The sequence below is a fragment of the Capra hircus genome, chromosome 27 (assembly GCF_001704415.2).
Source record: "Capra hircus breed San Clemente chromosome 27, ASM170441v1, whole genome shotgun sequence".
In the NCBI taxonomy this organism is placed as follows: domain Eukaryota; kingdom Metazoa; phylum Chordata; class Mammalia; order Artiodactyla; family Bovidae; genus Capra; species Capra hircus.
The window spans coordinates 29,555,148-29,576,905 of NC_030834.1; the positions used below are offsets into that span (position 1 = coordinate 29,555,148).

At 38.8% G+C, this 21,758-nt stretch overlaps 1 protein-coding gene across 6 annotated transcripts in view; it reads left to right on the forward strand.

Moving 5' to 3' along the window:
• SORBS2 (sorbin and SH3 domain containing 2) overlaps positions 2,906–21,758 on the forward strand; it is a 204,350-nt gene continuing 185,497 nt past the window's right edge. For 2 of the 6 annotated variants that reach the window (XM_018041890.1, XM_018041891.1), the window contains exon 1: positions 2,915–3,474. The gene's annotated coding sequence lies outside the window, so the exon portion shown is untranslated. Of the gene's footprint in view, positions 3,475–21,758 lie in introns of all 6 variants that reach the window. The other 4 variants (XM_018041894.1, XM_018041893.1, XM_018041889.1 and 1 more) reach the window with 3 other exon arrangements.

The window sequence follows — 21,758 nt, forward strand, 5'->3', positions numbered from 1 at the left end:
GATGAATTAAAACCCAGACTTTACACTAGCCAGTCTTTCAACATCTGTTCAGACACTGTTCTAGGCTGTCACTAAAAGTATATTGAAAAATTAGAATATTCTAAGTATGATAAATAAGATGTGGACCAGGTTGGCCTCCGGGTGTTGAAGGAGCAGTATAAGAGTCAGACAGGAAAGGAAAACAAACTGTGGAAAATTCTGAAAGAGATGGGCATACCAGACCACCTGACCTGTCTCTTGAGAAACCTGTATGCAGGTCAGGAAGCAACAGTTAGAACTGGACATGGAACAACAGACTGGTTCCAAATTGGGTAAGGAGTATGTCAAGGCTGTATATTGTCACCCTGCTTATTTAACTTCTATGCAGAGTACATCATGAGAAAAGCTTGGCTGGATGAAGCACAAGCTGGATTCAAGACTGCCAAGAGAAATATCAATAACCTCAGATATGCAGACGACACCACCCTTATAAGCAGAAAGTGAAAAAGAACTAAAGAGTCTCTTGAAAGTGAAAGAGGAGTGTGAAAAAGTTGGCTTAAAGCTCAACATTCAGAAAACTAAGATCATGGGATCCGGTCCCATCACTTCATGGCAAATAGATGGGGAAACAGTGGAAACAATGGCAGACATTATTTTGGGGGCTCCAAAATCACTGTAGATGGTGATTGCAGCCATGAAATTAAGACACTTACTCCTTGGAAGGAAAGTTATGACCAGCCTAGACAGCATATTAAAAAGCAGAGACATTACTTTGCCAAAAAAGGTCCATCTAGTCAAGGCTATGGTTTTTCCAGTGTCATGTATGGATATGAGAGTCCTACTATAAAGAAAGCTGAGTGCTGAAGAACTGATGCTTTTAAACTGTGGTATTGGAAAAGACTTTTGAAAGCCCCTTGGACTGCAAAGAGATCCAACCAGTCCATTCTAAAGGAGATCAGTCCTGAATGTTCATTGGAAGGACTGATGTTGAAGCTGAAACTCCAATACTTTGCCCACCTAATGTGAAGAACTGACTCATTTGAAAAGACCCTGATGCTGGGAAAGATTGAAGGTGGGAGAAGGGGACGACAGAGGATAAGATGGTTGGATGGCATCACAAACTCAATGGACATGAGTTTGAGTGAACTCCAGGAGTTGGTGATGGACATGGAGGCCTGGTGTGCTGCAGTCCATGGGGTTGCAAAGAGTCGGACATGACTGAGCGACTGAACTGAACTGACTGAAGTATGATCAATAAGACGTGGACCAGGTTGGCCTCAGAGTGTTGATGGAGCAGTAGAAGCGTCAGACAAGAAAGGGAAACTGCTAATAACCTAGAGCACATGACAAGGATGTGACAGTAGAGGCAGATTCCAGGTACAGTGGGGGCACAGAGAAGACCACTGCAAATCCAGGACTGTCTTTAGGGAGGGGGTCTATTTGAGCGAGGTGTGGAAAGACACAGTAGGAAGCAGACTGGGATGCAGGCGGAAGATGCTGGGGGGATGGACTTGATGGAGAAGCTTTTGGAACACCTGCAAGGCCAGGAAGCAAGAAATGGGATGTCATTCAAAAATGCTGAAATGTGGGGAAGAACAGAACCTGAGGCTGAAGTGGAAGGCAGAGGCAAGTTCAGGAGTAGAACACTCAAAACAACTTAAGGGAAAGTAACTCAGATCAGAGCAGGCTGAAAACAATGTGAAGTAGGAACAACCCACCGACTTTTCTTCAGCAGATGTGATAACTTGAGCAGGCTCACACCGACCGAATGGGAATATGCTTGGAGACAGAATGAAAATGGGACCCCCAAATCTGCATGCACAGGACTCTTATGCACAGTAAAGTTGGCAATTACTTCTGAAGCAGGAATCCTAAAGTGGGAAGGGAAGAAATGTATTATAATACTTACAAAACGGTAAACCGATGACTACCAGCAAGTGAAGGAAGTATCTGTGCTTATAAGTGCAAAGTATTAATACAACTATTCCAATCAAGTTGCTAGGAACAAACAAACAAAAAAAACCAGGATGGTGTCTTGAAAGTATGTCAAATAGAATATGACTGGTGACAGTATTGAAGGGTGGGGATTTTGCAGAAAGTATAAATGGTTAATGGTATGGATTACGGGAACTTCCCGGGAAGAGGTGAAATTTTAAGGAAGTGTGGGATGAGATCCATCTAACTGAGGAAGTAAAACTATTCCTGCTTTGAAGGTAGTTTTAAAGCAAAAGAGTCTTAACTTGGTCTTGATTTTCTAAAGTATTTTAATACTACAAATAAATCATAAGTTAGTTAAAGAGTCCTTTTCCACAGCAGGAGACAATAGGAATTTTTAGAATTTTATTTTAAAGTTTGTAGTACCGAAAAGTGTATTAAAGTAATTAAATACATGGAATCCATAAGTAACACCTCATTAAAATATCCTAACTGGTTTGGTTATTTTGGCCACATATAATGAGTCAAAGGGCTCTGTTTCAGCTGAGGGGCTAAAAGATTATCATTGAAAAACAGAAAGTACTGATATAACTGCCCATATTTGCCAGTCTCCTTGAGGCTATGAGGAAGGTAGACCCCGTTTTGACAATGGTTTCAATTACCGTTGCTAGGTGATTTGCATGTTATTAACCTGGAAAGACACAAATCTATGTATTGAGAAGGGCTTCCCTGGCTCAATTTCACATGGCTCAGATAACAGAAGTTCCTCCTGAAAGCTGAAAACTCAAGAGCACTCGTACGATGGGTGAAATATTGAGAATGATCACAGAAGCTACCCTCCTCCCCAAATGATGAGTTCGATGAAAAGAAATTAACAAGCTGTGTCGGGGCGCCGCACGTGATCAGCCGTGCTAGCTAAGTCTGTCTGTTGGTTGTTGCTATGGCTACGAAAAGCCAGTGGAACCCAATGAGCTGTCTGCAAGCAGTTGCTGGGAGGACCAGCCATTTTACTTATGGAAAACAGGGTGGCATATTCTGCCGAGCTTTACCCTGGAAGGAGCATTTTTTAAAAAAATCTATTTGAGGGAAGAGAGAAGCGGTGGGCATGTTAGTATACAATTAGCACAGCCAGGCATGCCTGCCAGCTGCCGTTTGGACAAGCTGCTGACTGCTTTTCCTAGTAGCTGATCTGAGAACGTGGAATGCAAGGAGATAACGCTGCCTATCTGCTATCACACAGCAGGAAAGGTTTTTGTCTTGGGAAGGCTCGCCTGGCCTGCAGTGTTATCTCGGCAGCTCTCTGGCTGCTTACCCTGAAAACTACTGACCCCGCAGGAGGTGTTTCCGGCTGCAAACACCGGTCCGCTGCGTGGCTGTTGCGTATGAGTGGCAGGTCTGAAGAAGCAGGTGCGTGCTCCGATGGGCACTGGACTGTAACGCGGGCGGACGCGCTCGGGTTTACCTGCTTCCTGTTAACAGATTGTTGGCTCAGAGAGCATCTGCCTGCACACTGAGGCCGAGGCTGAGGAGGGTCCCCGTGTAGCCACTTGACTGACAGAGGTAAGCCTTTTTGTCCTTTCTCCAGCACAGCATAACAATAACTCCGGGCAAAACTTCACCTAGACGTTTACATTCATTGTTGGTTCTTTGGCTTTACCAAGGCAACACACACAGACAGACACAGACACAGACACAGACACAGACACACACACACACACACACACACACACACACAATAATGTCAGAGACAGAATTTTTTTAGTAAGTTCAGGTTCTAGAAATCATAGCGATTAAAAAAAATCCTAATATATATGCCTTGGGGTTTCAGATAAAAATTTGCTGTTCTAACACACCATGATGGCTTGTCCTTTTGGACAACCTTCATAATCAACAACCTTTCTCCTTTGGAAACAATGGAGGCTTTTATAACCTGCACTTTGACATACATTAAGACAATTACATTGAAAATCAGGGCTGGAAAACTGTGAAGCATTTATTTTTAAGCCTCTGAAATGATGTATTTAACTCTTAACACACCTCTATATACATTTACATTAAGGAAGTCTGTTCCCTATGTAGGTCATAACAGCCAGTGGATCATGTCCCCTGCTTACTCTGAGCAGACTCTTGGTGTACTGTTTGATTTAGCTGGGGGTAGTTGCAAAGCAAATAGTGTAGGTATTGGAAGCTGCTCACACGTCCTCCCTGAGTATCATGCATGCCACGCCAGCCCAGAACACAACACCCTCATTGTGTGCCTTAGCTTGGAATCCAGGCCAAGAAAGGAAGTGAATCGCTGCATTGAGTTCAAGCACAGCATTACTATGTGTCAGTAAAACTTCTTTTATTGGACAACTTTTCTCACAAGCAGATAGGTTTCAGAGAGAGAGAGAGTGGAACCAAAAACACAACACTCCTCTGACAGATGTACTAATATTTGCAGAGGATGTTTGCTATCCATTGCTACATGATAATAGCACAGATTTTGAGTTGCAGTAGGAATTGCTCCTTACCGAGTATAATCTCTTAGGAACAAAGCTGCTGCTGTGGGTTGAAATTGGTCAGTCAAATCGAAATTCCTGGTAAGGAAATGATCAAATAATGATTAAGTTCTATTTCAGCAACATTTCAGTTTTAGGTAAATCACTTCTGTTGTTGGTGTATCGGAAAATGTCAGATCATTTACAATGCTATAGAAAATATTTAAGGAAAAATATTGTGTTGAAAATGTTGAATAAAAACCTGTAAATGCTAAAGATGAAATCTACCATGAAGTGTAAAAGAAATAGGATCTGAGATCTACTTCTAAGAAATATATCTTTATTTGCTGTTCTTTTACCCAACATGTGAATGACATAGGATACACCTTTTAAGTATGATAATATAATTTTCATAGTTATGTATGAGTGTACATCACCTGTTTCACAAATATAGCAATGTCATCATGCCCGCAGATAAGAGAGTTATAGAGCACAAGGAGAATAGTTTAGAAACTTCTGTTCTAAATGTCACCAATAATCAAGAAACAGAAATATTCAAAAAAATTCAAGATATAAGCAATCTCAGTCCAGAAAATCATCTCCAAACATTTAACGATAAGAGCTCTAACTAGGAATATTGTTTGTTTGTGTGTGAGAGACAATGTATAGGCTATAATAGTGAGGTGATAGCGTTGTACTTAGGTTTAACTTTCAAAGCAAAGTTGAACTAACAGACTCAGTTTTGAGTTCAATCTTATAAATAACATCAGCCAAGAAAGTGAGTCTGCTATAGCAAAAAGAAAGGTGGGGGAGGTCTTTCATCAACTTAATTCTTGTTGAAGCTTTGCATGGCGAAAGGAATTTTTAGAATTAACACAGTGAAAAGCGCTGCAGCAAGAGCGCTTGTATTAGATTTTCTTGGGGAAGTTTTTAGAAGAACCAGGTGTGACATACCGAAGGCTGTCTGCTGTTGCTTTTGCATGGCACCATATGTGACCGGAGTCAGACTCTGGGAAGAGGGATGCACAGACTTTATACCTGTGCTTTCTTCCCCTGCGTTAATAACCTTTGAGGTGATGTGCTCTGAAAGATTAGCAGTCTCGGTCCGCTACTGCACAGCACATCTTCATAGTTATGAATGTAACAATTTTGAGAAGCAGACTCAGAGATGTAAATCCCTATCTTTCAAGACTCTGCAGCTTTGACTGTTTTCTGCTACTTCCCAAGTCACCCGCTAGCAATAGCAAATACTTTGTAATTTCCCAAATGCACTATACCAAACTTCGGCAAAGCCCGTCTCCTCTGTATAGATTTTTTCTTTAAATCACCCCCACAGTGGCAGCCACCTGCCAGGCACCCTTCAAAATCCAGCTAGAATGTCTCCCCTGACACTTCCTCACCTTCTGCTTCAGCTCCAGCTGATCTTACATCCGTAGTGCTGCCCACTACACCAAATTGCACTTGGCTCTGCTCAAGGGCTTCCAGAGTATTACTGACCTCTGAACGTACTTGGTCGAGTGTCTAGAACTTGGCATTCTGACATTGTACTGGTAACCTCGACTTCACTGTTTTCCTGTTAGTTACCATAAATATGGGCTTAATCTTGAAATGGAAGTCCTATTATCAATTATACTGCATTTGATCAGAGAAACTCAAAACATCTAAAAACAGCAATGAGCCTTTAATTTCCCTGATTTCAAACTGTAGCTTCAACATCACAATTTAATAGAATACATGTCCTGTAATACATCTGAATTTTCTCAAGGAAAATTTTACAATATGTAAGTTTTAAATAAAACCAACTTAAAAGCTTTAATATCTAGAAGATACTGTTTTTCTACTTGTAGCTATTACAGAATTTGCAGGGGGAAATGAGCACATTAAATATCCCTATTAGAAATATGCTCTAAAATCAGGTCACTTAAAATTAACATTGAATTGATGATGATTAGTAGTTGATTATAAAAATGTTAGTTACGGAATTGTTTTCCATAAAAGTCAGAGGAAAGTAAAGGCCATGAACTGGGAAAAAACCAAAGGATTAATGCCTACAATAGCAGAATTTCTTTTGATTTTCCATGTAAACCTGAAAGGTTACAGATAATAACTAGTTACATTACACTTTTCCATAACTTGAGTTCCTGGGTGATGGAGAGAATTGTTATACTCTTGTATAGGTATGCATTTGGTTATAGAGACGTCCCACTCTTTCTTCTATATTAGATGGCATGATTGTTATTTTTTAAAGCCTAAATTTTACAGACTTTTTATGGAAAATTTATCACAATGTTGTAATAAAAATAAGAATGCATCAAAAGTTACATTTAGAATGAATAAATATATAATCCCTCATCTCTAAGATACTCACCTAAAAAACAAATGTTGGAATTAATATGAATTCCTGTACATAAAGTAGCAAAGATTAGGGAATTTAAAATATCTAAATGTTTGTAATTACTAAGCCAAATATTTAGGAAACCACCTAAATTCATATTTCATATTTTTTACACTGTTTTCCAGCATTGAACTTTATAATCAACATAAGATATATAGTAACTCTTTAAGTATCTTGCTGTCCTTTAAAGGCTTATTTTTACTATCTTCTAGCTGTTATTAATGTATAGCATGCTGATTAAATAATAGTTAAAGTTGAAATTGGTTCTAGTAGTCTTAAAGACTAACCATGCTTAATTAATTACTTTATATTGTATATAGTAATTAGATTTCGGGAAACATGATTCCATAGTACTTCTGTATCATTTTTAAGATTTTCTTATTTAAATAACTAAGTTGAATATCAACATACTTATATATATGTATGACATATAAGTATGTTGACATTCAAATGAAATGAAGGTGCTCCTTGCATTTTATAATGAAGTAATGTAATATATAATTGTATTAGATAATTTTCTAAAAGTTCCTCAAATAATTTAATAATAGATGTCTGTTAAATTCTGACTTGTTACTGCAAAGAATTATATGGAGATTTTCAAGATCCCTTTATCTACATTTCTGAGAAAGTTAAGACATACATTTAGCTATTAGGGAACACTTCTATAATTAATTGAGTTCTAAATATTGATGGATAAGAACCCTCATTCCAGATTAAGCTCATTTAAGATGATCTTATTTGATATATGACAGAGAATCATCAAAAAGAGAGTTTTATTTTGAGTTTCAACAACATGATATATCCATATGGAACTGTATTATACTTTACCCTAGTCTTCAAAACAGAAGTTTTGTCAACCAAGAATTTAGTCAAAAATACAGTGGTTTCTTCTTCCCCATACAGGTCTGGTATGATATAGATCCAGGATTAACTTTGCACCTTTGAAAAGCATTATTTGAGCCAAAATCCAGAAATCTTTCACTTTTCCTAACTCTAAGCAAAAGTCTCACTTTCAAAGAAAAATTTCCTACCTCAAAAAAAAAAAAAATCTAGCCATTCTCTCACTATATTTCCTAACTTTTTCTATCCATGTTAGAATTTAAGAAAATTTTATTTTTAATAAGAACATTATTTTAAAGTTTTAGTTATATTTTGGGTTTTTAATGTGCACAGTTGCTTACTTTTAAATTTTTTTACTTTTTCAGTAACCTAGACATTCAATTCTTCTAACTTTCCTTTGAGATGTCTTCTCAACAGCTGGTGTAAATTACACGCCAAAAAGACTTTCTTATAATGAATCCTATCCTCTGCTTTAAGTAGGAAAGTTAATCCAACCAATTAGAAATACTTTTTAGATGTCCTTTCCTGATCAATTTTTCAGGAATGGCTGAATGTGAGGGGCAGAATAAACCTCTCAAGCTCCAAGCCTTCTGACCTTCTACTGAATTTGGTATCTTCTAGAGACAAATGTGGCTTTAAGGATCAGCCAAAAGGAATCCAAACAAACTGTACCAAAAATAGGTTTCTAATCAAGAGCACTTGTTACAAAAATCCCTGAGTCCAGGCAGGGAATAGTATAAAGAATGGAAACTTCTTTAATGTATCTACACAAATATATGCAAATGAGACATTCTAAGGAAACACTGGCCAAGTTGCAGAAAATGTATTAGTATAAACGTTCATTCTATCTGCCTCTATAAAGTCGCTGTCGCTACTTCTAGTCGGAGGTAGTTATCTTCTTCGGAAACATTTAGTCCTGTGCGGAGGTGGCGGATCGAAAGAAACTTGCTTAAGCTTTTGACTATGTTGAGGTCTCATCCTCCACCTGTGGACACATCAGCTACTTCTGCCTCTTTGGATTCTTTTGCGATCAGATCTTAATGTTTAATAAGGTTTTCCTTCGCTTTATACGTTAACCAAAAAAAAAATTAAGAAAGCAACGCTTGGTTGTTTGCAAGCGAGCTTTTTCACAGATTATCAAGATGCCTTCACACATCAAAAGATTTCAAATTTCTGCGCTACAGTTAACAAAGGGAAAGAGATTAGATAACAGTTTCAGCTGTTCTTGTGCTAACCATGTCATCTGGTGAAGTGTCCGAGCACTTTCTGAAACAAGCACACGTAATCTGTGAGGTATATAATTGCAGTAGAATAAGTACTGTTGTATCCTGTGGGGATAAATAACTTTTGAAAGAACTTGCCTCAGTATCCAAATGTGGAGATGTATAAATCAATAGCATAGCATTACTAGTAGTGAAGATAAAAATTTTATAACTTAATTGTTCTGGAACAGAGTGAATAGACTTGTGTTGGCTGATACACCTCGAGCACCGGCTTGAACCAGTTTAGGTAAAGGAAGATGCTGACTGTAGCAAGAACAGGAAAAGGTACAGATTGCTTGCACAGAATTAAAGTTCCAGGGACAACTCAGCTTGCTTTGCAAGGGCAGCTGGAAACTTGTAGGCACGTAGCAAACAAGTCAATTTATTAAATATTAAGTCAGTATTTGTGGACTGAATGAATGGATCAGTTTTTCCCTTGATGTTGTGCTAATGGCAAATGTTGATCAGAAGATGTTGCTTCAATTTAAAGATTAAAAGGTCACTGACAAGATTTTCTGAGGTTTGTTTTTTTTTTGGAAATCATGAAACTTGAGACAGAAAAAAAGATGGAAAAAATTTTTAATGCTGTTATTTTAAAAAATAAAATATAGTCTTTCTGATGAGAAGACATATATTTTAACAATGATATAGAGCAGAAATATAACCAGAAGCTTGGATAAAACTCAAAGGACACACATCATTTAGTCAATAATTCAAATTGATTTCCACTCTTTTAACTTTCTTAAAATCTCTGGTTACCATCACATTCATCAAAATGTGATCAACACCAAAGAGTAAAGGTATCTTGTGCTTTTTAGCACAAGATAAAAATGTTAAAACCTAGAGTTACAAAAATTAAAAGGTTTATTTTAAGGCTTTAGAATATAGTTAAACAGAGAATTCAAGACAGAAGAAGGCATCCATCTGGGAGATTTTTTCAAGTTAAAAACCATAGGAACTGGGAGACCTTCCATGGCCAAAGAAAATTGCTCTGTTTAAACTCAAGAAAACAATGAAAACTGAATGACATGATTTCAATAAACTGCAGAAAAAATTGCTCAGTTTTTTCAATCCAAAAGATACTACTACTAATAAAAAGTTACATGGACTTTACTCCATGCTAGCTGCTATCTGAAGAGCTTTACATATATTAGCTTTTTGTTGTTGTTGTCACCATACAAAGATTTTACATAGTTACTGACTGTATTTCCCACTCTGTACGCTTCATGCCCATGACTCATTTATTTTGCAAGTTTATACCACTTAGGTTCGCTCACTTGTTTTTTGCCTCCCCTCAGCTCCTCCCTCTGGCAGCCACCTGTTGGTTCTCTGTATCTATGACGTCTGTTTCTGCTTTGTGAAGTTTACTCATTTGTTTTTTTAGATTCCACATAAAAGTGGTCATATAGTATTAGTCTTTCTGTGTCTGATTTATTTCACTTAGACCTTCTAGGCCCGTTCAAAGGTGTCACAAATGGCAACATTCAATTCTTTCTTAGGGCTGAGTAATATTCCATATATTACTTTGTGTGTGTGTGTGTATGTGTGTGTGTGTGTGTGTACATATATATGTACACACATTCCACATGTTTATCCATTCATCTTGTGATGGACATTTAGGTTGCTACTGTATCTGGCTACTGTGTGTGGAGTTTACTCTGTGCTAGAGAGGGCAATGGCACCCCACTCCAGTACTCTTGCCTGGCAAATCCCATGGACGGAGAAGCCTGGAAGGCTATAGTCCATGGGGTCGCTAAGAGTCGGACACGACTGAGCAACTTCACTTTCACTTTTCACTTTCATGCATTGGAGAAGGAAATGGCAACCCACTCCAGTGTTCTTGCCTGGAGAATCCCAGGGACGGGGGAGCCTAGTAGGCTGCCGTCTATGGGGTCGCACAGAGCTGGACACGACTGAAGTGACTTAGCAGCAGCAGCAGCAGCTACTACCCCAAGAACTTAACACATATTAACTTTTAATGAAGGATCTGAGAATTCATGAAGCTTTTAAGCGTATTTTAACTGGAATTTTCCATAATGGGATCTTAAATTAGTCCCCAAAGAGGGACTGAATGAATAGCACATTTAGTTGCTCCTTTTAAGATGCTTTCATATCAGTTTGTAAATTATATTATTTTTATCTTAATTTTCCCTATATGTGTTTTCCCTATAAGTGTCTCATCTTTCCATATGAAAGTGAATTCCATGAGGGAGTGATGGTGTTTTATGTCCATTTTACCTCAATCAACTTGTCATGGGAATGGCCAAGAGTAGATGAGTTTGGATGATTAGCCCAAGTAGTCTGCTAAATCAATTTCAACAAATAAAATTGACACCAGGGAAAAGAGATGGAGTCAAGGTAATAAAAACTGTATGTGATTCCATGTAACCATCATGAGAATGAATTCAGTTTACATATCTTTAAATGTTTGTTGTTCTTTGCTATGGTTTTACTGTTTGTTTGTTTTTGGTTAGTATGCTCTTCATTTAAAGCACTAAGTTAAATGTCAGAGCCAGTCTTCTTAATTCATGGGACCTCCTCAACAGAGGAAATCATGACAGGACCAAAAATGTTCCTGCTCACTTAAACCACTTTAGACTTTTCCCCCAGAATTTAATCTCCTGAACAAGTTAACTATACGTTTGTATCTCTGACAATCAAGGAAACAATAAAACTGTGGGAAAGCACGTTATCTCCTTTACCAGAAAAACTGTTATTCGTTTGTTGAAAATCTGTTTTGGGAAAAGGGTTTTTTCTTAGATCAAAACTTCAGATGACTGCTAATATATTCTGAATTCTTTGACACTGACTTTACTTAGAAACATGACTTTTTATATTGTATGCAGTCTACTATATGTAGTTCGACTTCCTTTCAAACATAAATTTAAATTTAGAAGACTAACATAACTGATTTATATAATTAATATGACTTTTTTCTTGAATTTAAAAAACCTTCCTTCTGAAGTGAACAACATGCTTTTAATACATTTTAAATTAACTTTTAGATTTATTGGCAGCAGAGAGGCGTTTCGTCATTCTCATTTTATAAATAAAAGTAAATGAAAAAGCCATGAATACTCTAATTTAATTGGAAGATCTCCTTCCTTTTGACCCAAAGTCCCAAATGTCCTCTCATATTGACAGTTCTCTGGTAAAATAATTGCACCTGGTGTATGTATTTTTATGTGATGTATTAACACATCATAATCATTTTGAACCCTAAACTTTTGCTTCCTTTGGGATGAACTGGGAAAGCATACCCCTGAAACTCTTGTTCACTCCTCCTGGCACTAACATTTAACTTTGCAACTGTCAAGAACTGAAAGATTACAATCATAAAATTAAGCTTCCTGGGGAGTGTTCCATTCAGGAACTGCCTTGCTCCCAGACTCCTCTGCATTCTGTTTATAACCCAGTCTGCGAGAGGAAGTGCTGACTTCCATGGTCCAAAGAAAGCTCAGCGGGGAGGAGAGGACAGGAGCTTAACAATGAGGGCCCAGGAGGATCCCAGTACTCCAAGGTATTTGCTATTGGATGAGGTCATTCAACTGAAAGAGCTAGGAGTTCAGTAGAAATTAGAAAAATCACATGTTCTGATTTCCAACCAGAAGTAAAGCATTTCTTTTGAAAATTCAAGTTCTAATTTTAATGACAGAAGCTGAAATACAATTTATGCTCTTTTCCTCTTCTAACTATTACAAAGACCTCAGTTCAGCTCAGTTCAGTCGCTCAGTCGTGTCCGACTCTCCGCAATCCCATGAACAGCAGCACGCCAGGCCTCCCTGTCCATCACCAACTCCTGGAGTTCACTCAAACTCATGTCCATCGAGTTGGTGATGCCATCCAGCCATCTCATCCTCTGTCATCTCCTTCTCCTCCTGCCCCAACTCCTTCCCATCATCAGGGTCTTTTCCAATGAGTCTCTTCGCATGAGGTGGCCAAAGTATTGGAGTTTCAGCTTCAGCATCAGTCCTTCCAATGAACACCCAGGACTGATCTCCTTTAGAATGGACTGGTTGGATCTCCTTGCAGTCCAAGGGACTCTCAAGAGTCTTCTCCAATAGCACAGTTCAAAAGCATCAATTCTTTCTTCACAGTCCAACTTTCACGTCCATACATGACTAGTGGAAAAAGACCTATACCAACACTATTCCCTTTTACAACAAAATCTGAGTTCCTATGAAGCTCCATGTCTTACATTTTTGGGAGATATGGCAGGTACAGAAATGAAATATTGATGTATCCAATAAGTTTCAAGTTAGAACAATTTCCATGACAACTTACTCAGTCTTCTTTAATGAAACACTTGCACAGTTCATATACAGAACCAACATTTTGTTGTTTGGCTCCCTGTATATTATTTTGTGTTATGAGAAAAGTAAAGCATTTTTTGAGAAATCAGTGCACACTCTTATGTAATGCATCTCACAGAGTGACAGTATTTTATCTGGCCAACAAAACAGAATGGTTTGTTGTTGACTCACATTAAGAAATGTCACTTCCCAAAAGGTCAGATTACTATATAGTTGGTCAGTGCGTTCTGTAGAGAAATAAAATCAGAATTGCATCTGACAAGTAGAATGTCAGGGACAGACAATTTGAAGACTATCCTCAAACTAGATTTGCCCAGCAAACACATCAGAACTGTGAGTCCATAACTGCTAAGTAGACTAGAATATCTAGAGTTCCCTGTTCCTGCAGCCTCCCTTGACCACACACTGACAAGAGTCTCTAACTCCCTTTTCTTCCCAGACTTCTGAGGATTGTTGTCTCAATTGCTGGTATGTTCACATCCATTAGTTGGCATCTGATTTTATCTGATATTGAAAAGGCTTTGATAGGGAAAATAGAGGATGAGAGAGATGCTAAGTTCTGAGAACAATGTAAGGAAAGACCAGACTCAAATACAGATACCAATTTTAACTGCATATTTAAAAATCATTCTTGAATTTTCATATCATTCATCTTTTTCATTCATTGCATCCTCAAGGAACTACAGTGTGTTTAGCATGGATAAAACGATAAGAAAATGAAACTGAAAGACACTTAAAAAGCTTATAGTTTAGTAATAGAGATAAGATAGGAGCACTAATTTTTATAATTAGAAGATGAAGAGTGATAACTATTATAAGGGAAGTATAATCATGCATTTATGTATTTCTTCAAAAGACATGCCTTTGTGTAGTTTGGTACTGAGCAAAAGTTATTTTTCCTATTGAAGTTATGAGCACTACTAGTTCGATTTTGCTGGGAAAAATAAATAAGGATTAAAAAAAATAAATTATCCCAAAGGGTTTTTGAGGCTTAACTGGATTATAAAGGTTAAGTGTGTAGAATGGGCCCCAGCATGTGGAAGATGCTCATGAAGTGCTAGCAATATTGCATTGGCCAAAAAGTTCATTGAGGTTTTGGGTACCATCTTAGAGACAAACCTGAATGAACTTTTTGGGCAACCCAATATTATTAGCAGTCATGTATATATAAACGAGTTAAGTAGAGAGGCATGTGCTGTGCAGGCTCTGCAAGTTCAGTGGTGACTTGCCAGACTCAGTTCTTGAGAACAGTTCACAGTCTTCAGGGATGAGGGAAAGGATGCTAAGAATGACCAAAAAGTATCACAAATACCAACACAGAGGTGAGGGAACACTCAGGTCAACTCTTCTAAGTGTTTGGGCTACATCTCAAACAAGGACTGCTCAGCAGTCTTAAAAATAGGTGATTCTCACTCAGAGTGGTATGGTACGCACAGAAATGTAGGGCGTCCAGAGGACCTACCGTGCTTGTTGGGGTGGTGCTCCCGAGGTATCAACAAGGAAACATTTGCGGCATAAAGAATAAGTGGGCTCTTGTCTTGGAACGCACTGAGCTCCGTGATTGACAAACAGCATGTGCTGAAGCACAGGAGCCAGAAGGAGGTGTTCTAAGGACTGAAAGTCAAGTCACTGGGTGTGGTTGGAATGCAGGGTGCTTTACATGGACAGAGAGAAGGTAACATGGACAAGAACAGCAGAGCCAGACAGTGGCACCATGTGTCACGCTCAGGTAGATGAGAAGGCTTTGGAAGAGTTCAAACAGGAAGGTGAACTACTGTAATACGATTTCCATTATAAAACCTTTATTCCAGTATAAAGTACAACGAGGGTGGGGGCAGGTGGTGAGACTAAATTCAAGGATTTCACAGAGGATGGTGCAAATTACGGGAAGAACACTGCCCTGGACCTTGATCTTTTATCTTTTAAGGATGTGGGACATGAGATTGGAGTTTCAGAAACTTCAGGAAACTTTGATTATCTGTGTTGAAATTTCATACAAACGGGAATTGCCATGTAATAGGCAAAGCCTAATGCAAAATGAAACTATGAGACTCCTTATTCAAAAATTATTGATAATTTTGAGATGAAGACCATAAAGTATTAAACCCAGCATCTGCCCTTTCTAAGCACAGCACCAGGTATAAATGCTCAGGTGGTGGTGGTTGTTCAGTTGCTAAGTTGTGTCTGACTCACTGTGACCCCATGGACTGTAGCCCGCCGAGACTCCTTTGTTCATGGGATTTCCCAGGCAAGAATAGTGGAGTGGGTTGCCATTTCCTTCTCCAGGGGATCTTCCTGGACCAGGGATTGAACCCACATCTCCTTCATTGGCCCCACTCCAGTACTTTTGCCTGGAAAATCTCATGGACGGAGGAGCCTGGTAGGCTGCAGTCCATGGGGTCGCTAGAGTCAGACACGACTGAGCGACTTCACTTTCCCTTTTCACTTTCATGCGTTGGAGAAGGAAATAGCAACCCACTCCAGTGTTCTTGCCTGGAGAATCCCAGGGACGGGGGAGCCTGGTGGGCTGCCGTCTATGGGGTCGCACAGAGTCGGACACGACGGAAGCGACTTAGCAGGAACAGCAGCAGCTCCTTCACTGGCAGGTGGATTCTTTACTTCCGAGGCACCGCAGGTCCATAAAGCCAACCCTGCACACAACTTGCATTTTTATTCATCAGATGTGAACACGCTTACCTTTTGTGCATCAAACTCAATGGACTTAATGAGTAATGAATTTGACTACCACTACTGGCAGCCACTTTTCCTGGTTGGAGGAAAATCAGCTTCTCCCCTGGCTGGGGCCCTTGGGATGCGTGAGTCCTGCCATACCCTTCCCATATTCCACATGGTAGGGATAGGTAGGGAAAGGTCATCAGAACATCATCACCTGGACCCCTGCATCATGTCAAGGGGGCCCTTAAAGTTCCCAATGCGGGAGGCATCTCATTTCTCTTCTACCTTCTAAAAACCCTCGTTTCTCTTCTACCTTCTAGAAAACCCTCTCTCCCCACCTTTCCAGTGGTAAGAGGGCATTCCAACATGGAAGTGGGAAGATTGAGCCTTCCCAGAGGATGGGGGAAGAAGAACTGGGTCAAGGAAGCATAATCTGGAACTCTCTCAGATAAGCCAAATAGCTTGAGAGTTTGGGGTGGACTGTGTGCCTGCAGTTCTATGTCCAGGCCAATGCTTGAAGATGCATTTGGATTTTTGTATTTATGGATTTCTGTGAATGGAAGGTCCTCGACCCTAACAGTGTCAACATACTGATCAGTTTCAGACTTTCCCTGTAGTACATCACAAATGGAATCGCCCTCACTGAATAGCACCAGGTGCCAAGAGGGCCCCAGACACTCAGGAATGTGTGTGTGCCCCCCAAAATCCCCTACCCTGATCCCGCTTTGCCCTTCCTCCTCCTCCATCTGTCTCCATTCTCCTTCCGTCTGATGTCATTTATTCATGTGGTTGTTGTAAAAATCCAAATTACAGTTTGAAGTCCCAGTTAATTGTATTTAATAAACAATTTTATGCTCATTATTGTTGGTTGCTGATTTTTAAAGGTCAGTAAATTACAGTATGAATTAAGTACTTTTTAAGTTTCAATAGCCCATAACTTCTTTTCCCTTTGTATGAGCCTTGTCAAAGACAAATTTTCTCTAATTCTGCATCAAAGTCCCTGCAGATTTTTTTAAAGAAAGAGCCAAGTGTGTTAAGTGTTGGTAGTCTATTGAATAGTTAGGTCATTTCCAAATAAAATGAGATTTTGAAACATTTACTACTAAACACTAATTTCCTTTTACAGAGAAACTCAAGAGATTTGGGACTATAAATGAATAATGTTTGGTGCCATCCTAAAATGTTCTAAGAAAGCAAGGGTTTTAGAAATTATCACTGGTATTTATGCTCACCAATCTATAACCTGCTAATATAAAAGTTAGTTCTAGGTTGCTAAAGGAAAGTAGGAAGTGTGTTTTCAATAAAAAAGAATAGAAAAAGGTATGAAAAAATACTAAAAAGAGTTATGCATGATCAGGATTTTGTAAAATTGGATTACAATTAGTTAGATAAATGGATTTTGTTAGAAATGACACAGCCATAAGAGAACTGGTTAGAGTCAACTAGGTCCAAGATGGTGGAGCTGACTTTCACTAGACCTGGAGTCTTGGTATTTATGCCTATTGTGACATATCAGCAAGCTAAATGATACACCCATTAACATTGACTAAATCTGATCAAATGTTCTAAACCCTTTTAATTGATCTTTTCGATAAAATTTCCTAAATAGAATTCTTTTGAAGTTCTTTTGACTTCTAGCTAATATTGGGGTGCTTCAGAGGGCCCCTGAAACATTCCAAAGAGAGATATTAAACTGTATTTATTTGGTTGGTTAAATTACATGAAGAAGATTATCAGATGAGTAATAAATCTGCTCATGTTATAATGTCGGAGAAGGCAATGGCACCCCACTCCAGGACTCTTGCCTGGAAAATCCCATGGACAGAGGAGCCTGGAAGGCTGTAGTCCATGGGGTCACGAAGAGTCTGATAGGACTGAGCGACTTCACTTTCACTTTTCACTTTCATGCATTGGAGAAGGAAATGGCAACCCACTCCAGTGTTCTTGCCTGGAGAATCCCAGGTATGGGGGAGCCTGGTGGGCTGCCGTCTATGGGGTCGCACAGAGTCAGACACAACTGAAGCGACTTAGCAGCAGCAGCAGGGGCAGGCAGGGAGGAGCCTGCAGGGTAGAGTAAGGTCCAGTCATGGGCATGGCCTTCAAAGGATGTAAGTGCAGGCGTGTGAGTGAACATCTTTCAACCACAGGTCTGGAACCAGGTAAATGAGGATATTATGCCTGGGTCATAGGCCTGTTAGTTCTAGTACATGAAATAATTCACGCCAAAGTACCCACAATAGTGCCTAGCACATAACTGGCTCTCAATAAATGACAACTCTGCCATCAAAAGTCTTCTGGGATGAAAGAGAAATGGGGATCTAGCAGAGAGGTCTTGACATGATAGACCTGGATTGGGCCCAGGGCAAAAACTATATACTGCAAAATTATCTACATGAATTTCCATAATAGATAATGTAAAGCATCTTAGTATAAAACCCACCAGACTTTCAGTGATCACATAGTTCTTAAACTTGACCTTTAAAACTCAAAGAAGCTTTTAGAAGAATCTAACCCACGTACTTTTGTATCTTCTGGTTATCACCGAATTATTTCATGCCAAGGCAAACTTCACAGTTATTAAGTGAAAACACCATGTTAAGATAGAATGGGGGAGATCATTGTTTTTAAAGATCCTAATTCCAAATAGCCATCCCACCATTAACTGAGCTAATAGAGAAGAATTTTAATGAGCCCTACAATCCCAAAGGACTTGCTCCAGAATGCCTTATAGGGTCTTTTGCCAATAGATTTACCTGCTTAATTATGTTTTTCTTGAGCTGGTCTAAAACTAATCTTCAAGTCACGTGGTGCTGAGCTTGGTGACCTGCAACTGTTAGTTAGGAATGTAAAATAACAGTAAGTTTTCTTGTAAATGTTAGCTATCATTCACTGAATGCATACTGTGTTGGGCAGCTTGCCAAATTCTTCAAATACCTCTCACTGACTATTCACAGAAACACTCTGATGAGGGTATTATTCTCATTTTACGGAAGAGGAAACAGGGTCTGAGAAGTTAAACATCTTGTACAGGGTCACACTTGAGGGGAAGGGAGGAATCAAACTTGGGCCGGCCAGATTCCAAACCGGTGCTCTAACGTTCTTCTAGGTTGATTCTTTGTGGGAACTTCTGACGAGCTCCCCCCAAAATATTATAATTCCCATGTTATCCTCCTCTCTATATTTTTTCTTTGTGGACTCTATAGAAATATTTATTTACCAGACTATACCAAGTATCTTTATTCTCAGAGATGAGAATCAACACAACAATAGAATTAAGGAGAGGGGAAAAATCAATCTAGAGGGCAAATAAGGATTATCTCTCTGTGGTGAGATTGCAGATGAAATTTTCTTTTCTTCTTTCGCTTGCTCATATTTTCTAAATCAACCTTGAGTTTTGAAAATTTCAAAATAAGGAGATGCACAGTGGTGAGGGCCGAAGGAAATCTGTGGGGCACCAAAGGCGCTTAGACATCCCAATCTGATGTTGCAAGGCGAAGCAATAGAAATTAAAAACAAAATGAATCTCTGGTTATACATATTTTATCAATTTCCTTTTATTGCCACAGTTTGCCTCCACTTTAATTTGGGAGACTATTTGGAAGATGAACCACTAGAAATTGATCACTGCCAGCTTGATTTTTTGTGCTCAGTGTCAGTGGGCCTGTTTACTGGTAGTGATGGTTTTACCTCCGGATTAAGAATGATTAGTTCTACTTTGGAATCAAATACAGTTCAACTGGAGTTCGAAAAGAATTAAGCGTCTTGTGGCTATGTGCACGTGGAACAGTTTCCCTTTGTTAACCAGGGCCCTGTGATCTAAAGGAGAAGTGGCCACTCTGAGAGCATGTATGGATACTTTGAGGGAAAACAATCTTATCTCGTTCACATTTTTAAGATAGGAACTAGAACCATAAATAGCCATTGAGACTCCTAACCTGTAAGCACTAACACACTAGGTGAAATAGATCCAGAACATTTAAAATAAAAATAAGATGGAAAAAAGATCATTTCAAATTCCAAAGATCATTTCCAAAGCATTTGTTCAATATACATCACATGGCCTGTCTCAGTGCTTTGGTTCTTCCATTATTCTGTCATTCACTTCCCACCAGCATTAAGTAAGCTTATTCCTGTGAGTACTGTATTAGTACTGTACTGACGTGAACAAAACAGACGTTCTTGTCCCTGTGGAGCTTACAGTCTTAAGGTTTATTTATACTTTGTATATGAAGCTGAATGGCCTAATTCATGAATGTGTGAGCTTATACACACAAAACATATGATGATATGAAGTGTGGAAAATTTTCTTAAACAATTACTGTATTCATAAATATATTTCCCAATTTTTTTTCTAATGTAGATGGTGAATGTATGCATCCCATTGAGTGGTGATTAAATGGTACCTTGGCAAACTATACTCATTCTAATTTAAATAGATGTCATTTTTAAGTTGCATTGAAAATAAGCATACTTTTCAGAATTAGTACTTAGGAAAATCTTTAAAGTTGTTTATTAAAAATGCCATTTTAATAAGCATCATTAAAAACAGTATATTACTATGCTTTTAAATCACACTGACATCTTTTATTGCTTTTCCCCACATTAATGGTCTCCAACTCAATGTTCAAACTTTTTCAGAGGAAACATTATAAACATTATGGAATATTTATAACCAAACACCAGAATCAGCTCTTCTTTCCATTTATGTGATGTAAAAGAGGAAAGCAGTTTCAATGATACAGAATCAATGCTGAGTTACGAAAGTCATTCATTTCAGGAAAATGTGACCAGGGAATCTCGAATTCTGCCCTAAATTAATAAAGCCAGCTGTTAAGTAATAAATAAAATTTAGAGTTATTATATGTGAAATGAGAGATGCTTTCTACCCACCCAGAGGACTATTATAAGAATAAGGAAGTTAACACTCATGACATTAAAATGTGAAAGCTTCTCAGTATAGAGTTTTCTTTAAAAGCTAAAAATAGAGCTACCATATGATCCAGCAGTCCCACGCCTGGGCATATATCTGGAAAAGACGAGAATTCTAATTGGAAAAGGTACATGCACACCAGTGTTCATAGCAACACAAACTACAGTAGCCAAGACACAGAAGCTGACTAAGTGTCCATCCACAGATGAGCTGATAAAGAAGACGTGGTATGGACTGCTACTCAGCCATTTGCAATGACATGGGTGGACCTAGAGGTTATCACACTGAGTGAAGTAAGTCAGACAGAGACAAATACTATATGATACCACTTATATGTAGAATCTAAAAAAAAAAAACAACAAATTAATTTATTTACCAAACAGAAGCCAACATACAGACGTAGAAAACAAACTTATGGTTACCAAAGGTGAAAGGAGAGGGGAAGGACAAGTCAGGAGTATGTGATCAACAGATACACACTACCATGTACAAAACAGACAACAGGATTTACTGTGTAGCACAGGGGACTATATTTAACATCTTGTAAAAACCTATGGTAGAAAGATTTTACACACACACACACACACACACGCACGCAGGTATATACTGTTGTTATTTAGTTGCTAAGTTGTTTCCGACTCTTTTGCAAACCCATGGACAGTAGCCCACCAGGCTCCTCTGTCCATGGGATTTCCCAGACAAGAATACTGGAGCAGGTTGCCATTTCATTCTCCAAGGGATCTTCCCTACCCTGGGATTCAACCTGCATCTCCTGCATTGCGGGCAGATTCTTTACCACTGAGACATCGGGGAAGCCCTGTATAGGTATATTAATATATACAGACAATCCCAAGGACCGAGGAGCCTGGAGAAGTTGGACACAACTTAGCCACTAAACAACAGCAGCAATATGTACAGATTATATATACATATAAATGAATCACTTTG